At 43.2% G+C, this 23,528-nt stretch overlaps 1 pseudogene across 1 annotated transcript in view; it reads right to left on the bottom strand.

Moving 5' to 3' along the window:
- LOC309389280 (acyl-CoA (8-3)-desaturase-like) overlaps positions 1-23,528 on the bottom strand; it is a 176,086-nt pseudogene that overhangs the window by 44,617 nt on the left and 107,941 nt on the right. The window contains exons 2-9 of the transcript in view: positions 22,888-23,002; positions 22,379-22,398; positions 20,306-20,371; positions 14,726-14,809; positions 14,334-14,378; positions 13,072-13,131; positions 7,672-7,748; positions 1,614-1,711 (exon numbers count right to left, since the gene is read on the bottom strand). The product of the transcript in view is annotated as an acyl-CoA (8-3)-desaturase-like (transcript). The remainder of the gene's footprint in view (positions 1-1,613; positions 1,712-7,671; positions 7,749-13,071; positions 13,132-14,333; positions 14,379-14,725; positions 14,810-20,305; positions 20,372-22,378; positions 22,399-22,887; positions 23,003-23,528) is intronic.

Here is a 23,528-nt window from a genome sequence, read left to right as displayed (position 1 = left end):
TTCAGTGGAAAGCAAGTACCTCAAGGTGAGGGAATAACTTATTATATCTGTTACCCAGGAAGGTATTTATTTAATTACACTTCAAATATCTAAGGCCTTCCAATGCACAAAGAACTATAATTCCCAGGGATATCAGCACCATGGGGATCCTGATGTCACATCCCTTCACCAGTTATAGTCTTCTATTATTATTATATTCCAATACAAGATGAAGAACTTGCCTAATACTCCTTGTTCCTATTTTCCTCTCTACATGGGGCTCCCCTTGAGATGCACCCGAAGGCTGCAGCTGGTTCAGAATGCGGCCGCACGGGCAGTCTCGGGAGTCTCTAGCTACTCCCACGTAACACCTCTCCTGCGCGGGCTACACTGGCTACCTGTGGCTTTTCGGGTGCGCTTCAAGGTGTTGACCATCATTTTTAAGGCGCTCCATGGCACAGGACCTAGTTATTTGCAGGATCGTATCCTGCCCCATACATCCCTCCGGCCGATTCGCTCACACAGAGAGGGACTCCTCCAGGTGCCGTCCACTAGGCTGTGCCAGCGGGTGACGCCTAGGGGAAGGGCCTTCTCTGTGATGGGCCCGACCCTCTGGAATGACCTTCCCCCCGACATTAGAGTGACTACGGATCTCCGCTCCTTCAGTCAGAAACTTAAAACCCACCTATTCCAGCTAGCCGGCTTGGTCTAATTCCACCTATCCCACCTCAGTTCTATTTTTAAATTTTTAAGATCGATTTTAAGGTCTCTTTTTTAATTTTTATAAATTGTACAGGGGTTGTTTAATGTGATTTTTACTTATGTGTATGTTTGTTTGTATGTTTTAAATTTATTCCTGTACACCGCCCCGAGTCCCTCCGGGGACAGGGGGCGGTCTAGAAATTTAATAAATTATTATTATTAATTATTATTATTCCTCATAACTACCTTAGGAGGTGTGTTGGATTGAGAGTTTGTGACTAGTCCTGGCCAGCTTGCATGCTTAAGGTAGGCCTGGAACTTCCTTCGGTGTTCTAGGCCAAAACCTTCACCATTGCCTCAAACTGGCTCTTCGTTTGCAAATTGTCTATGGATCACCATTTTGCTGGTGCCAAAAGGCAGGTTTTTTTAAAAAAGAAAGGGAGAATGTAAAGTCTCCTCTAGGTAATCTTGACTCCTGATGACTCCATGAGCATAAAAGTGCTTTGGAGGGTGAGGGAATACAGACATGGGTTCCCACTACCTTATTCTGAAACTCTTTTTTAAACACTTTAGAATTTTTTTAAAAAAACTTTTTAAAAAGCCTGATATTTCCTGGTGGTCTCTCATTCAATTACTAATTGGGTTTGGCCCTCATAAGTTTCTGCCTTCTGCTGTAATTGGTGTTGTATTAAGATATTGCAGTGTCAAGGTCATATATGTAATATATTACATATCTGATCAAGGACCTAAATCCTTTTTTCTTGTGATTCATGACTCAGACATTGCAGCAGTTGCCCTTCTTCAGGCTGGCAAGATCATGAAGGACATGAAGCACCACACATAAAATCTCCCTCATTCCAAGCACACACTATGTACATCAATTATATGCACAGGAGGCAGCAGTGCAGTTGAGAATTCTCCACAGTTCCTACTTGGAAAGCCAGTAATATGCCATGAAGGTCTTGAATCCCATTAAAGGAATGAACATGAGGCACATACGGAAATTGTAGAATAAAATAAGAGCAAGATCCTGGCCAAAAAAGGAGAGGAGTGAGTAAAAAGGATGGGAAAATGTAGCTTCTGTCAGCTTCCTAATTGCTTTATGCAAATAGGTTGGTTTTAAAATACATTATGTTTTATGATTCATATTACTTAGCTCAGGGGTGTCAACCTCAGGGCCCGCAGGCCAGATCCAGCTCACAGGGTGTTTAGATCTGGCCCATGGGACTGCCCTGGAAACAGCAAAGGACTGGCCCGTGATGCCTCTGCCAGCAAAAACGGAGCTTGGGAGAGCGGTACACGGCCCTTCCAAGGTCCATTTTCACTGGCAGGGGCTTGCAAGAGGCTGTTGCAGCTGAAAATGGAGGTTGGAAGCCTGTTTTTGCTGGCAGAGCTCTCAGGCCACCACAGGCACCTGCAATGGCATGCGAAGAAGAGACTTCTTAAGGGTTTTTTACAGGGGCTTTTAAACCAAATTTTAAGGGAGGGGAGGGGGCTCAGACAGGCTTGGGGGGGAGTCTGCCAGGGCACAGGCCAGAGCTAACTAATGGACGCGGGTTGGGAGGGCTAGGAAGGGTTGGGATTCCGGGGGAGACGCTAAGCCATTCCATTGGGGGGTTCACCATCTCTACTGTTTGTGGGAGAGGCAGATATGGTGGGGGCCGAGGGCCAAATGATGTTCGGAGGATGTGGGTTTGCTGTTTAAGAGCGATCGCGCATTCCGACCCTCATCGCCCTTCTCGCACCCCCGGGTGCTCGGGATTACAGGACCCTGGTCTCCAGCTGGTGTCATTTAACACCAGGTCCGTGGTACATAAGGCTCCCCTCATTTACGACCTCATACAAGAGGGTAGAGCGGACCTGGCGTGCATTACGGAGACCTGGTTGGGCCATGAGGGGGGGTGCTCCTTAGCGAACTATGCCCACCAGGCTTCTGGGCATTTCACCAGCCGATGGCCAAGGGCAGGGGCGGGGGGTGGCGGTGGTTATTAGGGAAAGTCTCAGACCTCAGGAGGTCACTGTGCCTCAGATAGGCGGGTGTGAGTCCCTCTGTGTGAAGTGGGGCCTTGGAGCTCAGGTGGGCCTTTTTGTTACATACCTGTCTCCCTGCTATGTTTCATCGGCCCTGCTGGAGCTGCTGGATGTATTAGCTGGATTGGCGGTTGATTTCCCCAGGCTCATGGTCCTGGGGGATTTCAATCTGCCTTCCATAGGCGAGACATACGAGTCAGCTCGGGAGTTCATGGCTTCCATGACAGCTATGGACCTAACTCAGTTAATTCAAGACCCCACCCATAATGGGGGACACACGCTCGACCTGATTTTTGTCTCTGGGCAGTGGATGAATGATCTAGATTTAGGGGATGTTTCTATTCAACCCTTGTCATGTTCTGATCATTTCCTCATCAGGCTTGACTTCCATAACACTACCACTCGCCACAGGGAAGCGGAACCGACTAGATGGTTCCGCCCCAGGCACCTGATGGACCCCGAAAGGTTCCTGATGGAGCTTGGGACTTTTCCTGAATCCCTTGCTCACAGCTCGACCGAGGCCCTAGTGGAAGCCTGGGATAGGGCTGCCACTGGGGCCTTGGGTCGTGTTGTGCCTTTGCGGCCTCTGACCCGGTGTCAATCTCGGATGGCTCTCTGGTTTACCGAGGAGCTCCGGGAGATGAAACGCCGGAAAAGACACCTAGAGAGTGGCTGGAGGGCCAGCCGGTCCGAATCTGATCGAACACTAGTAAGAATTCATATTAAATTCTACTTAGTGGCGATAGAAGCGGCAAAACGGCAATATTTTTCCACTCTTATCGCGTCCGCAGATAACCGCCCAGCTGCCCTGTTTAGGGTGACCTGCTCCTTACTTAACCAAGGAACTGGGGAAGACCCCTTGCAGGGTAGGACTGAAGAATTTGTTCAGTATCTGCAGGATAAAATCGCTCAGATCCAGACAGGCTTGGACTCTGACTGGGTAGGTTTGGGAGAGCTGACGGGGATGAATCTTGAGGAGACAATAGGGATGGGTTTGACCCTGTGACCTGCGAAGGCATGGACAGGATCATGGGGAGACTCAGTGCAGTCACTTGTGTGCTGGACCCGTGTCCCTCTTGGTTAGTTTTGGCTTCCCGGGAGGTGACACGAGGCTGGCTCCAGGTGATTACTAACGCTTCATTGAGAGAGGGGTTCTTTCCCACCGCCTTGAAGGAGGCAGTGGTGAGGCCCCTCCTCAAGAAGCCTTCCCTGGACCCAGCTTCTTTAGCCAACTATCGTCCGGTCTCCAACCTTCGCTTTGTAGCAAAGGTTGTCGAGAGTGTGGAGGCACGTCAGCTTCCCCAGTACCTGGATGAAGCTGTCTACCTGGATCCGTTTCAGTTGGGTTTCAGGCCCGGGTACAGCATGGAGACAGCTTTGGTCACATTGGTCGATGATCTCTGGTGGGCCCGGGACAGGGGCTGTTCCTCTGTCCTGGTCCTATTAGACCTCTTGGCAGCTTTCGATACCATCGACCATGGTATCCTACTGCGACGGGTTGGGAGTGGGGGGCACCGTTTTACGGTGGTTCTCCTCCTACCTGTCGGATCGGTCACAGTTTGTGTTGACTGGAGGGCAGAGAATGACCCCGAGGTGCCTCACTTGTGGGGTGCCTCAGGGGTCGGTTCTCTCACTCCTCCTGTTCAACATATACATGAAACCGCTGGGCCAGATCATCCATGGTATTGGGGTACAGTATCATCAATATGTTGATGATACCCAACTTTTCATCTCTACCCCAAACCACCCAAACGATGCCCTCGACGTGATGTCCCGATGCTTGGAGGCTGTGCGGATCTGGATGGGGAGGAACAGGCTCAAGCTCAATCCCTCCAAGACTGAGTGGCTGTGGTTTCCGTCATCCTGATTTATACATCTTGTTCCATCTTTGACGATAGGGGGAGAAATTTTAGCCCCCTAAGAGAAGGCTCGCAATCTGGGAGTCCTCCTGGATATGCGGCTTAGTTTAGAAGAACACCTGATGGCCGTGACCAGGGGGGCCTTTTACCAGGTTCACCTGGTACGTCAGTTGCACCCCTTCCTGGATCGGGATGCTCTGTGCACAGTCACTCATGCCCTCGTCCTTTCTCGCCTGGACTACTGCAACGCTCTCTACATGGGGCTGCCCTTGAAGAGCACCCGGAGGCTTCAGCTGGTCCAGAATGCGGCCGCCCGGGTTGTCATGGGGGTACCTAGGTGCTCCCATGTTACACCCCTTTTAGGCGGCCTGCACTGGTTGCTGGTTGTTTTCCGGGTGCGATTCAAGGTATTAATTATGACCTTTAAAGCACTCCATGGCTTAGGCCCAGGGTACCTGCGAGACCACCTATTGCCACCAGTAGCCTCCCACCGTCCAGTACGATCCCACAGAGTTGGCCTCCTCAGGGTGCTGTTGGCCAGACAGTGTCGGCTGGTGACCCCCAGGGGGAGAGCCTTCTCTGTGGGAGCGCCTTCCCTCTGGAATGATCTGCCCCCGGAGCTTCGCATAATCCCTGACCTCCGGTCCTTCCGACGCGCCCTAAAAAGTTGGCTTTTCCAGCAAGCCTCCCTGGCCTATTAATTTTAACTCATTTAAAATGTAATGTCTTTTAAATTCGGTTTGTTTTTTTGGATATGGATTTAATCATTTTTAAAAACTTTTGGGATGTGTGTTTTTTAATGTTGTACGCCTTTTGGAGAAGGGCAGCATATAAATCCAAACAAACAAACAAACAAACAAACAAACAATACGAGTGATGTCAAGCTGGCCATGCCCACCCTGGCCATGGCCCCCACTCCCCAAGGACAAACACAATCCTCAATGATATCCAGTTTGACAACCCTGACTTAGCTTAACAAATAAGGAAACACCTTGCTGAAAGATCATATTTAAGTCATTGCATTGTAACATAGCACAGCAGCAGAACAATCCATTGGTCACTTCTGTCCTGGAATGAATATTACAAATGGGAGTATGCAGTGATCTATGACAATTGGGCACAGTAGCCCGGCTACATCTTCTTCATGCCACCACCCCCTCGGCTGCCCCTTCCCCAGTGTTCATCCCCCCTGACTTCTCCCCTTTTGCTCCTCTCCCCTGAGGGACAAATTGCCACGGCCAATTCACCACACAGGACAATTAGCCATACATCCCGATGGCCAATCTGCATGTTGCGGGGTGGGCCTCTGCTGTCCCATTGGACACTGTATGCAAAGAGATCACCAGGTGGGGCAGGCAGCTTCTTCAGGAACAGGCTATCTGCCCTCACAGCTGCTTCCTCTCCAGGTTCCAGTGCTGTAGGCCCCAAATTGCATCCGGAAGAAGGCTGAGTGAGAACTGCACTGTAGGGAGAACGAGGCAGACAGGGACTGAGGCAAGGCAGGTTGAAGCTAACACAACCTTTAATAACAGTGACAAACAGCTCATGTAAGGCAAACCTCGAACGGGCAAACAGCGAAGCAAAGGACAGCTGACAGCTCTTTTATACCAGAGCTGTCAGACGCTTAGCCAATCACGTAGCTAGAGTCTCCCGCCAGCAGGCTGCTTGCGTCTCAGCCAATCAGAAGCTAGTAATGTAAGTCAATGGCAGGGAACTTCAGTACTCAACACTTCTTGTGCCCCCCCACCCCACCCAGCATAGTGAAGAGGCTCTCACAGGAGCGTGTGCCCCACTTGACAGCACCAAATGACCCTGGCTGCAAGACAAGGCAGAGCTTAAGGTTACCATCCCTCCTTTGGGGGGGGGGGTTCTTGCTATGGTGCAGCAACTGCTTCTGTAAAGAGGCACTAGGCCAGGAACTGGAGAAGCTGGGGGTCACTCGGAAGGTATGCACACTCTTTCCAAGGATGCTTGTATGGAGTGAGAGGAGCTGTTACCAGTACTTCCATTGGTTTTCAAGGAGCCACCATTGTCCACATTGAAGTCCATGCCTTTTAAAATTGCCAGAGGGGAGCAACACTCCTGTAGAGCCCTCTCAATAAACTCCCCATTGAAGGGAGCCTCAAAATCAGCTCCCATAGAACCAGCTCAGATCCAGGACAAGGGGGGCTGGGACTCCCGCCTTGCCCGCCCAGCCCGGCTCATGCAGGTGAATCAGTCTTCACTCCCGAATTCAAGGCTCAAAGCACTTTGCGGAGCAGGTTTTATAAAGCAGCATGGAGAGACAGCAGCGGTGTCAGGTGGGAAAAGCCAAGCAAGCTCCATGCCCTGCCTGCTTCTCTTTCATCTGGGTGGGTGCCTTCCTCCCCTGCAGCACAGCCCCTGGCCATGCCCACTTGGCAAGCCATGCCAGCTTTTGCAAGCCGGTGCCCACCACAGTTCCTGCCCAAATTTTCCTGCCCCCTCTCCCACATGAAGGGGTCTCCTGACCCTTTTCAACAGCTAGGTGGGCAATGAGGGAGCTACTGCTCCTTTTCCTGGTCTCAGATCTGATTCTGATGGGAAATGGTTTTTAGGCTCCCTTCAATGGAGGGTTTCTTGGGCACAGCCCAGGTGCTTTATAGTAGTGTTACTCCCCCATTCACCAATTTTAAGAGACTTGGTCTCCTTTAAGAGGAGTGGTGGCTCCTCAAAAACCAATGGAGGTTCTGGCGACAGCTCCTCTTGGTCCAGGCAAGAGCATTGGACACACACACACACACACACACACACACACACACACAGAGAGGCTTGTCCAGTTCTTGGCCTCACTGCATAAACAGCTGCCATGCAGCAGAGTGGCCCAAGAAACAGCTGTTTCAGATGGGAGCTGGTTTTGAGGGCATAGTAGAATTGTATGCAGCTAAAATACTAATGCTATCTTGTGTCTCCAATGTCTGGAAAAAATAGGAATAGCATCTCCATCATCAAGGCAACACTTCATTCTTTTTAATGCATTTCTCTTTTGGTGAGCAATGATGTGCAATCACTGTTCCTGTTCCCAAATACATACTGTTCCATAGCCGAAGGTATTGTGTCTGCATGTCCGTCAATTACTTACACTCCATATTTTCTTCCGAATAACCTAGCGAAATATGATAAGTTGCACAAAAACAATGTATGTTAAGGGGCCCAATACTAGAAAAAATAAAAGCAAGAATGCAAATATGTGTGAATCACTCAAGATTATAAACATTTCTGAGAGATCCTTCTTCCTCTCCTATTCCTTATTTCCTACTGACTAATGAACTATTACTACAGATTTCCTCTATCTGCTAGGCCGTTCACTCTATGTCATGTCCACACTTCATATATGGTGGATTACAATTCCAGTTTTTTGGGAGTTTTGGTCTCGCATCCAGAGTGACTCATTTGAGGGAGGGGAGCTAAATACTTTATCAAAGCAATTTAGTCTATGATCCCAGATATTCTCCTAAGTTATTTTTCTCCTAAGCTACCACTGATTGATTGATTTAGCCAATTTATAAAAATTGCTCCTCTCAGAAAATGTGATTCTGAGTAGCCTACAAACATAGTAACAATCCAAACTACATAACCATTTATGAAACATTAAATATGAATAAAAACAAAAATGAAAAAAAAAGAAAATCCACAAACCAGCAGAATAACTACCACTTAACCACAGACAACCCCTTTTAAGGTTCTCCATGGGATCCCCAAGGTTGATGGAAGAACTGGTCCTGGTATTTCGAGTTGGACTAAATTTTTGGTGCAAAATGGCAGAAGTACTCACAGCTAAAATTGTTGTGTCTAAGGCTAGCAAACATAAGGTGTCAATCAACACCCACCGAATGTCTGCATTGGTCAATTCCTGTAGGCGTCACCAGAGGGAGCTAACATTCTTCTGATTGGTTGCCGGTTTGACAGCTGCTATATAAATAGCTGTCAAACCGGAGTTCACTGTTCTTGTTATGGTTTTACTTAGTTGAGTCTGAAATAAAAAAACTAGTACTTTACCGGATCGCCTCATGCATCTTAATTACAATGAAGAACTTAATACTGGCAACGAAGAGTTGGCGAACGTCCACGCAGTGTTTCACTAACAAGACCACATTTTTTTTTCTCTTTTTCTTCAGAATGTCAGCCATTCCAAGTTTCGCCCCTTTCTCCGCTCAAAAGGAGTCATGGGAGGCTTTTTTAGAAAGGTTCGAGTGTTTTTTGCTGGCTCATGATTTTACTGAGGTTTCTGAGGATAGAAAGAAAGGTTTTTTCCTCAGTGCATGTGGACCAGGAATGTTTAGCATGGCCAGGGCTCTATCTGCTCCAATGTCCCTAAGTACAGTTCCATGGGATGTACTTATGACTACTTTAAAACATCACTATTCCCCCGCTCCATCAAAAATAGCAAGAAGATATGCTTTTAGACAGTGCCTACTGTGGGAGGACGAGTCAATTTGCCAAAATGTGGCCAAGCTTAGACATGAGGCGATTCCTTGTCTTTTTAAGGAACTGGACGATGCTCTAGTAGAGCAATTTGTATGTGGAGTAAGAGATAATAGAGATAATAGACTCCAACGTCGTCTTTTGGTTAAACCTGAACTAACTTTACAAGCTGCTATAGATGAAGCTAGAGCTGCTGAGTTAGCTGATAAATCTGCTGTCATAATTCAAAATAGATTCAGCACTCCCACTCCTTCTAATTTATTTTCCTCCGTTAATCATCAACTAGCACAAAACAATGATTTTTCTGATGACCTAGAGCAGATTGACCAAATGCAATATAAAAATTACCTCAGAGGCGAGCCCGCCAAAAAACTTAATGATGGCTGCCTGAGTTGTGGAGGCAAGCACCTCTGGTCCACCTGCCGTTTTAAACAGGCTGTTTGTAGGCACTGTGGCCATCCTGGTCACATCACTACTGAGCTATTTTACCTATTCAGGTTCCTCAAAACAACAGGAACCTTGATAAACGTTTCCTCAAGCCTTCACAGGCTCATAATAATGATTGTTCTGCTGTGGATTCTGATGTTTTAAGTGACGAATAGATCGTTCAATCAGCTTCTGAACCAACTTCAAAAGCGCAAAAAATCTTTATTACTGTCCGCATTGAAGGCAAACCTTGCCGAATGGAAATTGACTCTGGCTCCACCAAGTCGATCATTTCCTGGCCATCCCTCCAACAATTGATCCCTTCAATTTCCAGAGATCAACTCCATGCTTCTACTTGCCGCCTGCGCAAATCAAGGGAACTTGATTCCTGTCTTGGGGGTCGCCTCTGTCCATGCTGAACACAAATCTTTTAAACTCAACTATCCCTCGTCGTTGTGGCCAAGCCTCTATCTACTCTGCTGGGTCTTGAATGGTTCCAGCCCCTTGGACTGTCCATTGATGGTGTGAACAACATTCCCTGCACTAATGACTTTGAGACTTTGATTACTGAGTTTTCTGATGTTTTTGATGACAAATTGGGTAACTACAAGGGCAAACCCATCTCCTTTAATTTAGATCCTAATGGTTCCCCTATTAGGTTAAAACCCAGGAGGCTTCCTTTTGCCCTTAAATCTAAGGTTGAGGCTGAGCTCAACAAATTGGTGGCTCAGGGGATTCTTGAACCAGTAGAATATGGTACATGGGAAACCCCTATTGTTGTTCCCATTAAGCCTGATGGATATGTGGGGACTATAAATCAATGGTGAATAGGGCGCTGGATTCGAACCCATACCCCGTTCCTGTCATTCAACATTTGTTGCACTCTCTGGGGAGGGGGTGCATTTTTGCTAAGTTAGATATGGCCCTGGCATATCAGCAATTGCCTGTGGACCAGGCATCTGCTGATGCCCAGACTATTGTGACTCATAAGGGGGCTTTCCGCTGCACCAGGCTACAGTTTGGTATTTCAGTCGCACCTGGCCTCTTTCAACGCCTTATTGAGCGGCTGCTCCAAGGCTTGGAGGGGGTGGTTCTGTATTTTGACGATGTCTTAATTGCGGCCACCTGCAAAGATGATCTCATCGTCAAAGTGTGGAACGTCCTGTCTCATTTCAGATCTGCTGGCCTTAAGCTCAAGTGCTCTAAATGTCACATGGGAGTTTCTTCCGTTGAGTTCTTGGGTTTTTTGATTGATGGCAAGGGGATACATCCCACTCCCAGCAAGGTTGAAACCATACATCGGGCTCCAACCCCTAAATCAAAACTTGAGTTACAAGCCTTTTTGGCACTCCTAAACTTTTATGCAATGTTTCTGCCTCACAAGGCTTCTGTCGCATAACCATTGCATAGACTCCTGGATAATTCTACAGTTTGGCACTGGGGCCCCAGGGAGGCCAAAGCTTTTGAAAGGGTTAAACAGCTTCTCACGTATTCAGCTGTTCTCATACAGTATAATTCCAAACTTCCATTAACCCTAACCTGCGATGCTTCCCCTTATGGGATTGGGGCTGTTCTTGCTCACCTGTTGCCTTCAGGTCAAGAAGCCCCTATTGCATTTTTTTCTCGTACCTTATCATCTACTGAGCGCAATTACAGTCAAATAGATAAAGAGGCTTTGGCGGCCGTAGCAGGTGTCAAATGTTTTCATGATTATCTGTACGGCCACCATTTCCTCCTGGTGACTGATCACAAACCCTTACTGGGGATATTATCTGGTGATCATGCCACTCCCCCTATCTTGTCTCCAAGGATGCGGAGATGGTCCGAATTTTTGGCCGCTTATTCCTACAGGTTGGAGCATCGCCCAGGAAAACAGGTAAGACACGCTGACACGCTGAGCCATTGTCCACTGCCATTAAAGGCTATGGACCCGGCTCCAATTTGCCCTGTTCTGGCTGTTGAGGAACTCCAGCTACCCATAACTTCCACTGATATTGCAGCACATTCCTGCCAGGATCCTATTCTTTCTAAGGTTTTAGACTGGGTTCGCAGGGGTTGGCCGGATGAGGGATTGACTAGTAATTTTATGCCTTATGGTAGGAGGCGTTTGGAATTATCTGTGGTGCAGGGATGTTTACTTTGGGGTCATCGAGTAGTAGTTCCTAAGACTCTGCAAACCCAATTATTGCAGAGGTTACATGAGGGCCATCCAGGGATCGTGTACATGAAAGCCCTTGGCCGTAGTTATGTATGGTGGCCTGGCCTTGATGAAGCTATTACAGCTTGGGTAAACAGCTGTCCTGATTGCCAAGCTGCATGGCCAGCCCCGGCAGCAGCTGAGCCTAGGGAATGGGAAACCCCAAAAGGCCCTTGGTCTAAGTTGCACCTCGATTTCGGTGGCCCAATACAGGGTTCCAACCTGATGACGCCTATTCCAAAAGGGTGGAGGTGGTTCCCATGTCCACTATAACAGCCGAGGTATCTATTAACATCCTTAAACGGATTTTTGCTTGCCATGGGCTACCAGATGTCATTGTGTCGGATAATGGCCCCCAGTGGACTTCGGCCTCTTTCCAATCATTCTTAGCTATGTTAGGAATCCGACAGGTACTGACGGCTCCGTTCCACCTGGCCAGCAATGGCCGAGTGGAACGCGCAGTCCATTCAGTTAAAGAAGCCCTCACCAGGATGACGCATGGCACATTGTATGACAAAATTCATCAATATTTAATTAATCAACACTCTACTCCCTGCCCTGTGACCAATCTGAGTCCGGCCGAACTCCTAATGGGTCGGAAACCTAGAACCACCCTTGACAGGCTGCATCCAGAATATAACGAAATTCCACCAGTTCCTAGAAATTACCAGACTAGACATTTCAGTTGTGGGGACTGGGTTTTTGCCCAAACTTTCGGAGGCCATACCAAGTGGGTTCCTGCAACCATACTTGAAGTAACAGGGCCTTGTTCTTACAGGGTCCTCCTGAATGACGGAAGGCAATGGCGGCGCCACATCGACCAGCTGCGCCACTGTGAAGCCCCGATCGACCGGCGTTATGAGTTTTTGCCTATCGATGACAGTTCCCTTGCCGCCTGCTGGCCAAACCCATTCACGCCCCCATCTGTCTTCCCATGCACGCCTCCCTCTGTCACCACGCCTACCAATCCACATCCAGCGCTACTCCACCTACCTGTGGAAAACCAACATCAACCCAGGGTGGAACCTTCACAACCTTCCGAGGAGCTCGCATTACCAGAGGGGACTGACATACCAGCTGTGCCGCCCCCATTGCCACCAGAGGGTTTGCGTTGTTCCAGAAGAGTCCGTAAACGTCCAGCTTACCTATCCGACTACGCCTGCGCGAACTTGGGGGAAAGTGGTGTTGTGTCTAAGGCTAGCAAACATAAGGTGTCAATCAACACCCACCGAATGTCTGCATTGGTCAATTCCTGTAGGCGTCACCAGAGGGAGCTAACATTCTTCTGATTGGTTGCCGGTTTGACAGCTGCTATATAAATAGCTGTCAAACCGGAGTTCACTGTTCTTGTTATGGTTTTACTTAGTTGAGTCTGAAATAAAAAAGCTAGTACTTTACCGGATCGCCTCATGCATCTTAATTACAATTAAGGACTTAATAAAAATATTTGTGCTGGTGCTGGTAAGGCATGTATTTCTTTTTCTTTTTTCCAAGCTGTAACAAAACCACAGTTTAGTGAAGGACAAAATAAACCACTCTACAGGATAGATGTCAACCCCAAAGCTGTTCTGGCTGTGGGAGTTTTTCCTTTTCCTTTTCTGTAATTCTATTAAGGTTTTTTTTTTTTAATTTGCTTCAGGCTTGATGAAGCTTGGAGCTGAGAGGGGTTGGGGTAATTTGTATCTAAAACAAGCTAGTTCATTCCTAGGTCAAGGACATTCCAACTGCCGCCTGGCTGGAGGTGGAGGAAGGAGTTGCCAGGTAACCAGCCAGTGCCTGGATTGGATAGTGTGAGTTATTGTTTTGGGAGAAAGTGAAACTTTCACTTTTATCTAGGTGGAAAGCCCGGGAAAGCTCAGAGTTGGCTTTCCACCAGTTGATGCCAAGATGATGTCTCTAAAATAAAAACTGTTCTTTGAGAATCAGCCTCAGAGTTCTATTATGAAATGGGATCATTTCTTGGAATCCTGACAATAGACTTAATAGCCTCTCTTCTTCACAGTTCAGCTCAAGAACTGTAAAAAGTGACTGGTTCTCCTCATTAAGGGCAGATTCTGTCCATGACTTTACATATGAAGTGACCTGATCTATCCCATCTGGGCAAAAATGAAAATAGAATAAGCAGCTTTATTACCCTGGAGGGTGAATAGTGCTTATTTGCAATACTGTGGAATTACTGTGAAATGGATTATCTCTATAAATTTCTACCTAGCTTGTTTCTGTGGCCTTAAATATGAAGTGACCTGATTGATCCCATCTGGACAAAAGCGGATACCAGGGATAGGAAACTTTACTATCTCTAGTAGATGAAGAGTGCAGTAATATTTGCAGTAATGTCTTTGTGTTTCTAGAAGCTCATAAATATTGTGAATGACATAATAATACCATACAGATTAGAACAACCAAGGTTTTTTTTCAAGTGTTTTTTCATTTAGCAGGGAAATTTCAGACCAGGCAGCTTTAGGAAGTTTTTATTTGTCTTTTGAAAATCTGCAGCAAATGGCATAGCATATCTACTGCACTATGTTGCTGGATCTTAGTGGTGGAAACCTGGAGGTTTGGGAAACTTCAAAAGTAAATGAGTAAGGGGAATCAGGCACTGCATGCAGCTCACAAGCCCCTGGCTACCTATGTCTGATTGCAAGATGTTCAGGCAGTCATAATATTTTGAATACTGTTACCTAAACTGTCCTCACCTCTACAGAGAGAGACTTCCCTAAGCTGAAGAGAAATGGGTGCATATTTTATTTATTTATTTTATTTTCAAAATTTATGGACCGCCCCCTCTCCCCGAAGGGACTCGGGGCGGTGTACAGGCATTACATTAAAAACTGATACAATAAATAAATACCCTTACATACCCTTAAAAGCGAATTAAACCTAAATTCAGCTGTACAGAATAATAAAAGTTAAAATCAGCTAAAAAGCGTACCCCTAAAAATTTAAAAATGCAGACTTGAGGGACTAAAATTTGGGATTAGGCCAGGCCGGCTAAATTGAACAGGTGGGTTTTAAGTTTCTTACGGAAGGAGCGGAGGTCGGTGGTAGTTCTGATGTCCGGGGGGAGGTCATTCCAGAGGGTTGGGATATTGAGATCAGGATCCTTCAAGAAACAGTTGGGTTTGGCGTGATGTTGCTTATGCATGTCAGTCCACCAAGCCTTTGGCCCACCCTGCATAGAAAATGTTGAAATGCATACATACATTCCAATTTTCATTTGTTCGTTGGAAGAGCTATTATCATGTAAGTTATTCCTGATCTAGCTGCTTTCCAATGCCCACATTTCTCCTCCCCCAATTGCTGGCATGTTAGAAAAAAAATAGAAATATAAAACTGAGCAAATAGATGGAACCATCCTTTCCATTTTCAAGGGCTTTAGGCTAATGGGACAAAGGTCACAGTTATTCAACATCTTCCACTAAAAATTCCAGCATGAAACTGCTATGTTAGAAATAATCAGGAAGATGGACCATAAAGACATCCAAATCTTTTCTCATTAGAGATGGTGAATTTACTTTGCAAGCTAACAGAAATAATGCTGCTGCTAATTCCTGTAGTTACACCGTTTACACCTGAATTTTGCACAGGGATACCATATGTATCCCTCTGCAAAATTCAGGTGTAAACGGTGTAATTCATATAATCATATCATCATATCCAAAGAGAGAGAAAAATACTAAAGACAAAATTGAATGGTGGAAACACCATCAAAGCAATCGATACCTGGGCGATCCGTGTGATACAATACACTACTGGAATTAATTGGACATAAGCTGAACTGTACAGTTGGGCCTGAAAAACAAGAAAACTTACTATTCACTATGTATTATACCCCTGTAGTATTATTGATATATAATACTATATCAATATCTGTCCTGCAGAAATGGAAGCAGAAGTTTATTTCAAGTAAAAAGAACTGTCAAAGAGGAAAACTATGTAATGGCTGGTTATGTAAAAGATAGCCAAGAACAAGCATTGATGCAAGTTAAAAATTGGAACTTATATAGAAAGTACAGGAAACAAAACATGAATATCAAGCTAATATAATAAAGACAAAATGTAATGCTGGCAAGGAAAAGTATTACATGGTTAATTACTACAAAAGATTGAGGGGAAGGTGGCTAAAGATAAAACCTGGCAATGGCTTATCAACTGGAACATTAAAAAGAAAGAAAGAAAGAAACTGAAGGCTGGATTTTGGCTGTTTAAGAGCAAACTATTTGAATTAATGCAATTGAGGCCAGAAGTGAAAAATCATCAAATGGTTTACAGTACAGAGCTGTATCTCTCCTCCCTGACTTGGAAAATCCCCTCATCCAAAGAAGAGGAGCAACAGCAATCAAAATGGCTGCTATGAAGTTGGCGACAGCCAGAATACCTAAGACAGTGCAGAAGCAAAGAGAGAAATAACAGAGACTGTGTTGCTGGCAGTGGTGGGTTTCAAAAAAAATTAGAATCTCTTCTGTAGGTGTGGCCTGCTTTGTGGGTGTGGCTTGCCAGCCATGTGACTGATTGGGAGTGGCTTGGCAGTCATATGACTGGATGGGCGTGACCAACTTGTAAAATGTGGTGAAACTCTCTTAACAACACTCTTGCTTACCAACCAAAATGTTGGCTCAGAAACTGTGCCATTTGAAGCATGCAAGTCTTAAAGCTGTCAAGTTACAAGACTCTTGCACCCCTAACCCTTTAGAAAAAAACCCAGGAGTGTTCAAACTTGACAGCTTTAAGACTTGTGGACTTCAACTCCCAGAATTCCTCCTCCAGTCATGTTGGCTCAGGAACTCTGGAATTGAAGTGTGCAAGTCTTAAAGCTGTCAAGTTACAAGACCCTTGCACCCCTAACCCTTTAGAAAAAAAAATCCCAGGGATGTTCAAACTTGACAACTTTAACACTTGTGGACTTCAACTCCCAGAATTCCTCCTCTTGCTCTTCATCTTGATGATGTGCGGACGGGCGGGGGGGGGGGAGGAAGATAGAACCAGTTCTAAACGGCACTGTAGATTTGTGGAACCTCTTCTAGAGAAGAGGTTAGAACTGGCAGGAACCCACCCCTGCATGCTGGGTAAGATTTTTTTTTCCTTTACAAATTACCCCAAGGGGGAAAAATCCTAGAGAAGAGACTCTAAAAATATAACTGTTTAAAGGGCTGGAAGAAAATATTTTAAAACAAATTTATGCTGAAAAGTAAGTTGAGAGTACAATCTAGTTATGAAAGAAAAAGTGACTCCTGGAAATTTACAGAGGAGAAAATACTTGACATTTCGTGGTTGTGATTTTTAACTGTTTATTGTTTTATGCTTACCAGAGGCAAAAATAAGAAATAAATTTTATAAAAGAGACACTGGGAAGCTACAATAAAAGACCAAAACCAGAGCAGACTTAAAAAACTTGGAAAATATCTTGGACTATCAGAGTAATGAGTAAATGCTGGAATGGGTCCATTTAAACAATTGACCTTGTTTTGAAAGAAATGGAGATTGAGTGAAGCAAATATCTGCTGGAAAAAAAGGCAGTATGGAAATTTGAGAGGAGAGCTCCATTTAACAAACCATACTTCTAGGATTTTGGACTCTCTGAATTTGATTGAGGCATGATTGTTTATTCCACTTATATCGCTATTATGACTGGAGTTAAAGGAAGAGCTGTGGAAATGAGAGGATTTCTTAATGAGATGACTTTGTTATTCCAAGATATTATGAATTTAGTCAAGGGTATGGATCAGAAAGTGGAAAGCATTTTGCAAAGAACAAGGAACAAAAACCAAACTGCCCATGAACTGGTGGAAGCAACAGAAAGATTGGATGAAATGAACTATTTAAGCCAACAAATGGAACATGAACAGGGAAAAAATATGGATCAGAAAAATCAGCAAATAAAGCAACAGCTCAATGAAGAGGAGGACTAGATAAATGATAAGCAAAAGGAGTGGAAAGAACAGATGGATTGATCACATCAACAAATAAATCAAGGACTGGAACAAAAAATAGGATTTACAAATCACCCGACAAAGGAAGAAAGACCGAAGAAAATAAAACAGATGAATCAACAATTGGAGAGACAGGAAGATACCTTTGATAAGGAGATTGGGATATGGGCAGATAACTGGGAAAATTGGCAACACAAGATTGTACTGGAGGAAAGTTTAGATTGAACAAAAAAGAGATAGATGATAATAGTGATAAAGATGAAGAGTGTGGGAGGCAAATTTAAAAATGGATAAGAATTGAAACAATAAAGAAGAGAAGAGATGATGGATAGAAAAATTGCCCTTTAAATATTAAAGTAGCCTGATTGTAAGCTAAGGAGGCAGAAATAAAATTAGCTAGGGGAAATATTAGAACATAAATTGTTTACATATGTTAGGCATTTTTCTTTTATGTACATTTAAATAATGTAATGAGGATTACTATTTGATTAATGTGATAGAGATTATTAACAATGTTAATGAGAATTGAATCAATATAAATGATACCTAGTTAAATTTGTTCATATGTAATATAGAAATGTTTAGAATGAACAAGAAAGATACAGATGAAGAGAGACAAAAATGAGAAGTTATTCATTTTTGTTTATGTATGTTTGAACAATATAATGATGATTACCTAAATTTGATAACTGTGATAAGAGATTACTAATACTGTTATTGTGAATTGGATTAGTATGAAAAATGGATAAGAATTCAAGCACAAAAGAGAAGAGATGATGTTAGACATTCTCCTTTTATATATGTTTAAACAATATAGTGAGGATTATATAAATTTGATAAATGTGATAGAGATTACCAATACTGTTATTGTGAATTGGATTAATATGAATGATACTCAGAACTAACTCTGTTCATGCACAATATGGATGTATATATATATATTAAAATAATAAGAAATATATATTTTTTAAAAACACACAGTTGCCAAAATGATTCACTGGAACAGCTGTAAAAATTATCATGTGCCAGTAATGAAAAATTGGTGGCACATAATACAATTGAAAAAGTAGTTGCAAATGAGCATGTGAAAATATTGTGAAATTTCCAAATTGATAAAATCTTGGCTCATAATACAGCAATTGCAGATACTGTATAACTGTAATTGAAAAGAAAAAAGCATGGATAATTGAGGTGGCAATAACCAGGGAATAGTAGAATAGAAGATAAAGAACTGGAGAAGATCACTAAGTATCAAGATATGAAAATCAAAGATTTTGGCATAAACAGCTATGGTGTCCCAGTAGTTATTGCACATTGGTTGCCATAACAATAACATAATATTCTTGCATGGCACTTAGAAAATATGCACATTGACAACATTTCCATCTGACAATTGCAAAAGGTTGGATCCACATATTTCCAATACATTATGATATCCTAGGTCCTTGGGAAGAACTTGATGCTTATGAAAGCCCACACTAGCTAAAAAGCTGACAATTGTGACATCACATTATAATGAACAGATAATAATACTAACAGCGATGGACTGGATCCAACCACAAAAATAGGAAGGTCAGAAAAACAATAACAATGAAACATGCCCTTCACCAACATAGCAACGCTGACAGACTCTACCTACGAAAGGCATGGGATATTGCAAATATAGTAGATAGTTGAAGAAGAAGAAAAGCCATTGGAAGAATAACTGAAATCTAGTAAAGAGGATGCAAGTATACTGTGTAGGCTTACTGAATATCAGAGAGATCAAACTGGCCTACAAGAAAGACAAAGCGAAGAGTAGAAAAGAGGCAAAATGAAGTATTAATGGCAAGTGCACACGCACACACACACCCCTAGCAGGCAAAGCAGACAACAAGCCCTAGCAATTCCAAGAGGATGAAAGTTGAAGAAAGAGATAAAATGGCTAAGTTTGGTTGCACAAGACCAAACCTTAAGAACAAATACATACGAAGAGAGAATTGAGAAGACAGCAACAGAGTAAAACCACTGTCTGCAAAAAAAAAAAAAAAAACCTGAAGAAATAAGTAGACCACTTAGTTATCTATAACAAGAAGACTGTACAGACTGACTATAGAGAACAGCCTGAAAACATAGCAACAATGGTGCATTGGAATATTTGCAAGAAATACCATTTGCTTGCAATGGTAAGCAATTAGAGGAACCATGAAACAGAAAAAGTAATAGAAAATTAAGAAGCTAAAGTGTTCTGGGACTTTAGAATTCAAATAGAGAAACACCTGCCATATAACACCTCAGTCCATTAGAAAGAAAAAGAAATCTGAACAGTGGAGATTGTAGTACCTTGAAATAGCAGAAGAGAAGAGAAAGAACTTGGGGGAAATTACCCAATACAAAGACCTGCAAATAAAATGAGAATGATTGTGGTAAAAGAAAACAAAAATGGTGTCAAAAGTACCAGGCACCTTGGTGTCCCAAAACATCTAGAGCACTACTTGAACACCATCAGCCTTGACAAAATCAATCAATCAATTGCAAAAGGCAGCTTTACTTGGAACAACTTACATCCTGTGGCAATGTCTTTAACACCATCAAAGAACATTCTACCTATCCCAGTCCTAAACATCTGACTGATTGTGTGACCAACCATAATAATAAATTAAACATGTATGCACTCCTAACAATTCTGGGTGACCAATAACAATTTAACTCCAACAAAGTTGATTTGAGAAAACCCACTTTCAGTTTTAAACTCTTACCTTAAGGATTCCCATCACAAAACTATGAGCCAGTCCAAGATCATGATGAAATAAAGCATATTGGATCTAGAAAGCAAGAAGAACATGAATTGCATGAGAATTTTCTTTGGCCATGTTTTCTGTTTTTAAGGACTGTTTTCTGTTTTTAAGGCTCAGCATAAGCTACCATATTCTCAAATATCTATTTGAGAAGAATTTACAGTAAATTGGCAAGCACAATAGAAGCTATAATGACATTGGCAAAGGAAATGTAAGCATCCTCATCCTACTGAAGGAAACCATATTGGTTTTGGAAAGCAAGAAGCAACACCAATATATGATTTTTCCCCCAAACAAGATCTTGGCTTCTAAGACCTGGTTGCTTTGTTTAAGCATTCATTTGGGAAGTACTTACATTTATAATGCAATAACAGCTGTTTATGTACCAATGTTAGCAAAGTTAAAAAGAAATATAAGTTCATTTATCCTAAGCACTATTGATTGCTAGAAGGCTAAGAAGGAACAGTTATACCTCTCAGTAAGGCCATGTCTTGCAGAATGCTTTGCATTACATTTCAAAGACAACTACACATTTAAATGAAACTTTAATATAATGGGAACAGGGTGGGAGCAACATTCTGTCCTAGCTACTTGCGGGATCGTATCCTGCCCCATACATCCCTGCGACCAATTCGCTCGCACAGAGAGGGACTCCTCCAGGTGCCGTCCACCAGACAATGTCGGGGGGCGGCGTCTAGGAGTAGAGCCTTCTCTGTTGCGGGCCCAGCCCTGTGGAATGACCTTCCCCGGATATTAGGACTACCTCTGACCTCCGTGCCTTCCGGATAAAGCTCAAGACGCACCTATTTCAAGTAGCTGGCCTGGCTCAACCATAGTTCGTTCACACTGCTCCTGACGGGTTTTTTAATTTTTGTGACTTTTAGACTTTTATTAGGGGATTTTAAACTATGTTTTAACTGTCTTTTCTTATCTTTATACCTCCTCCATGTACGCGTGTTCGTTTATTCTGTGTGTGTATTGTCCATATTGTTTTTTATGTGTTTTATTGTACGCCGCCCCGAGTCCTTCGGGAGAGGGTGCGGCTAAGAAATAAATTATTATTATTATTATTATTATTATTATTATTATTATTATTATTATTATTATTATTATTATTATTATTATTATTATTATGTCCAGAGTCATCTTGTAGGGGAGATGGGCAGCATAAAAGTGTAATAAATAAGCAAAGTAAAATAAATAAATTCCCATCAACTCCCACAGGGCTGCTGTATTGATTTCAGGCCCCAGCCATATGAACAGGATGTGATCCTCAAGTTTTTAGCATGAATGTAACCATTTCCAAGAGAGTAAGACCTCCATTTATAATAAATGTTGGGGTAGTTGGCCCCACTACATAGTTGTTAGCCTTTACAATCTGTAGCAGTGAGGCAGGTTGAAGTTATACAAAAAGATCTCCAACAGCTGCACTGTAATATTTAGTGTGGTATAGATCAGAGGTGGCTTTTAGCAGGTTCTGACCAGTTCAGGAAACTGATAGTGAAAATTTTGAGTAGTTCAGAGAACCGGTAATTACCACTTCTGACTGCCCGTGCCCACCATCTATTCTCTGCCTCCCAAGTCCCAGCTGATCAGGAGAAATGGGGATTTTGCAGTATCCTTCCCCTGCCACACCCCACCAAGCCACACCCACAGAACTGGTAGTAAAAAAAATTGAATCCCATCATTGGTGTAGATGTATCACATAGGAGGGAATTCTATTTGCCGACTCTCCCCATGGTAGCCCAAGCATATTTCTGCCCACAAACTTTGTTAACAATGAGACTTCCCCTCTTTGTTTTGAATGAATGGAGCCAATGGGAATTGGTCTGTATGGTCAGAGATAGAAACTCATATCTATACATATGCTTGTAAATACATTTTCAGATTTAAACTTCCTTGTGCATTCAACTTTATTAGACAAGTAAAGTATAAATTGAGTAAATAAATAAAACAAAGAATAAGTCTTAATTATCTAAAACAATAAAGGTTCTGGTCCTACAAAGGAAATTCTGCATATAAAGTCATTGTTGCCCTGATGTGCTTTGACTTATCTGATACAAAAATTGGCAAATTTTCAGCCCTATCAAGATGCATCAATTCTAATCAGCTGCTAAATTAAAGGCTAACAGGTCACACAGAGCTAATATTTATTTATTTCTCCTCCATAAATTCCAGCTTCAAAATACTGCTGAATACATTTCATCCTAAGAGTTTGTATTCAGTGCCAGAACTAGAGTTTGTGTTAAACACATTTTCTTTGATATTCAAATGCTAATTTTGGAGGAGTTTCTTCATTTGAACTGTTTAATTTATCAGAAGAGAAATAGCTTGTTGTTCAGGCAGAAATAGTACTGCAAGAGATAGAACTCTAAACAAATCACTAAGGGAATTTTCAATGCAGCTACTTGTAGATATGTTCTGTCTAACCCATGTTCTCATTGTATTACAGGATTTTGCCTGTATGGACATTTATTTTATTCCCTCTCAGAAACAGATACATATGGACACACTTTACGTTTAAAGATAATGCTGGGAAATACTCAGGTTTTTGGTGGGTTCACAGCTAGGTTGATCCGGTGTTAGTTCTCCAATTAACAGGGAATTCAAGTGTTTTTTTACCAGATCCTCATCCTTGTGGAAAGCTGTAAAGGCATCCTAAGAAATTCAGAAAGAAAGCAGGTGTATAAAGGAAAATGTATTGATTTATGACATTTGTATACTCACCCATCTTAAAACCAACGGTGGCGTTTCTTTTGTGAAAAAATGAAACATCCTGAGGGTCTCTCCATAGGGACTAAAGGCGATTTTCTCCCAACAAGCTTTGGAGAAAACCAGCTCCATAATGACTCATTTTGAGGGCTGATACAATCTGATTTTGGTTTATAGGATGGAAGAGATAGAGACTTTCCTCCTTTACAATATTGGGTCTGGTTCTCCTGGCTTTGCCATGATTCACCCTGCCTCTCTGAATTGCCACTGGAAAGATCTTACTCAACATCTACTACATACTAGCAATAGTAGTGTGTGAATTAGGGTACCTTATCAGCAAGTCTAATTGTAATCCTTTTGATTATGGAAAAAATATCTAGCCTTTTCATCAAGTTCTTTCCTTATCTACTTTTCTTTCTACTTATCTAATTTATCATCAGGGCTCCCACAAGTCACTTTCCTCTCCATTGCC

Source organism: Natrix helvetica (genome assembly GCF_964273705.1).
Source record: "Natrix helvetica genome assembly, chromosome: 1".
Taxonomy (NCBI): Eukaryota; Metazoa; Chordata; class Lepidosauria; order Squamata; family Natricidae; genus Natrix; species Natrix helvetica.
The sequence above is the reverse complement of the archived record's forward strand: the minus strand, read 5'-3'. Positions and strand labels throughout refer to the sequence as shown.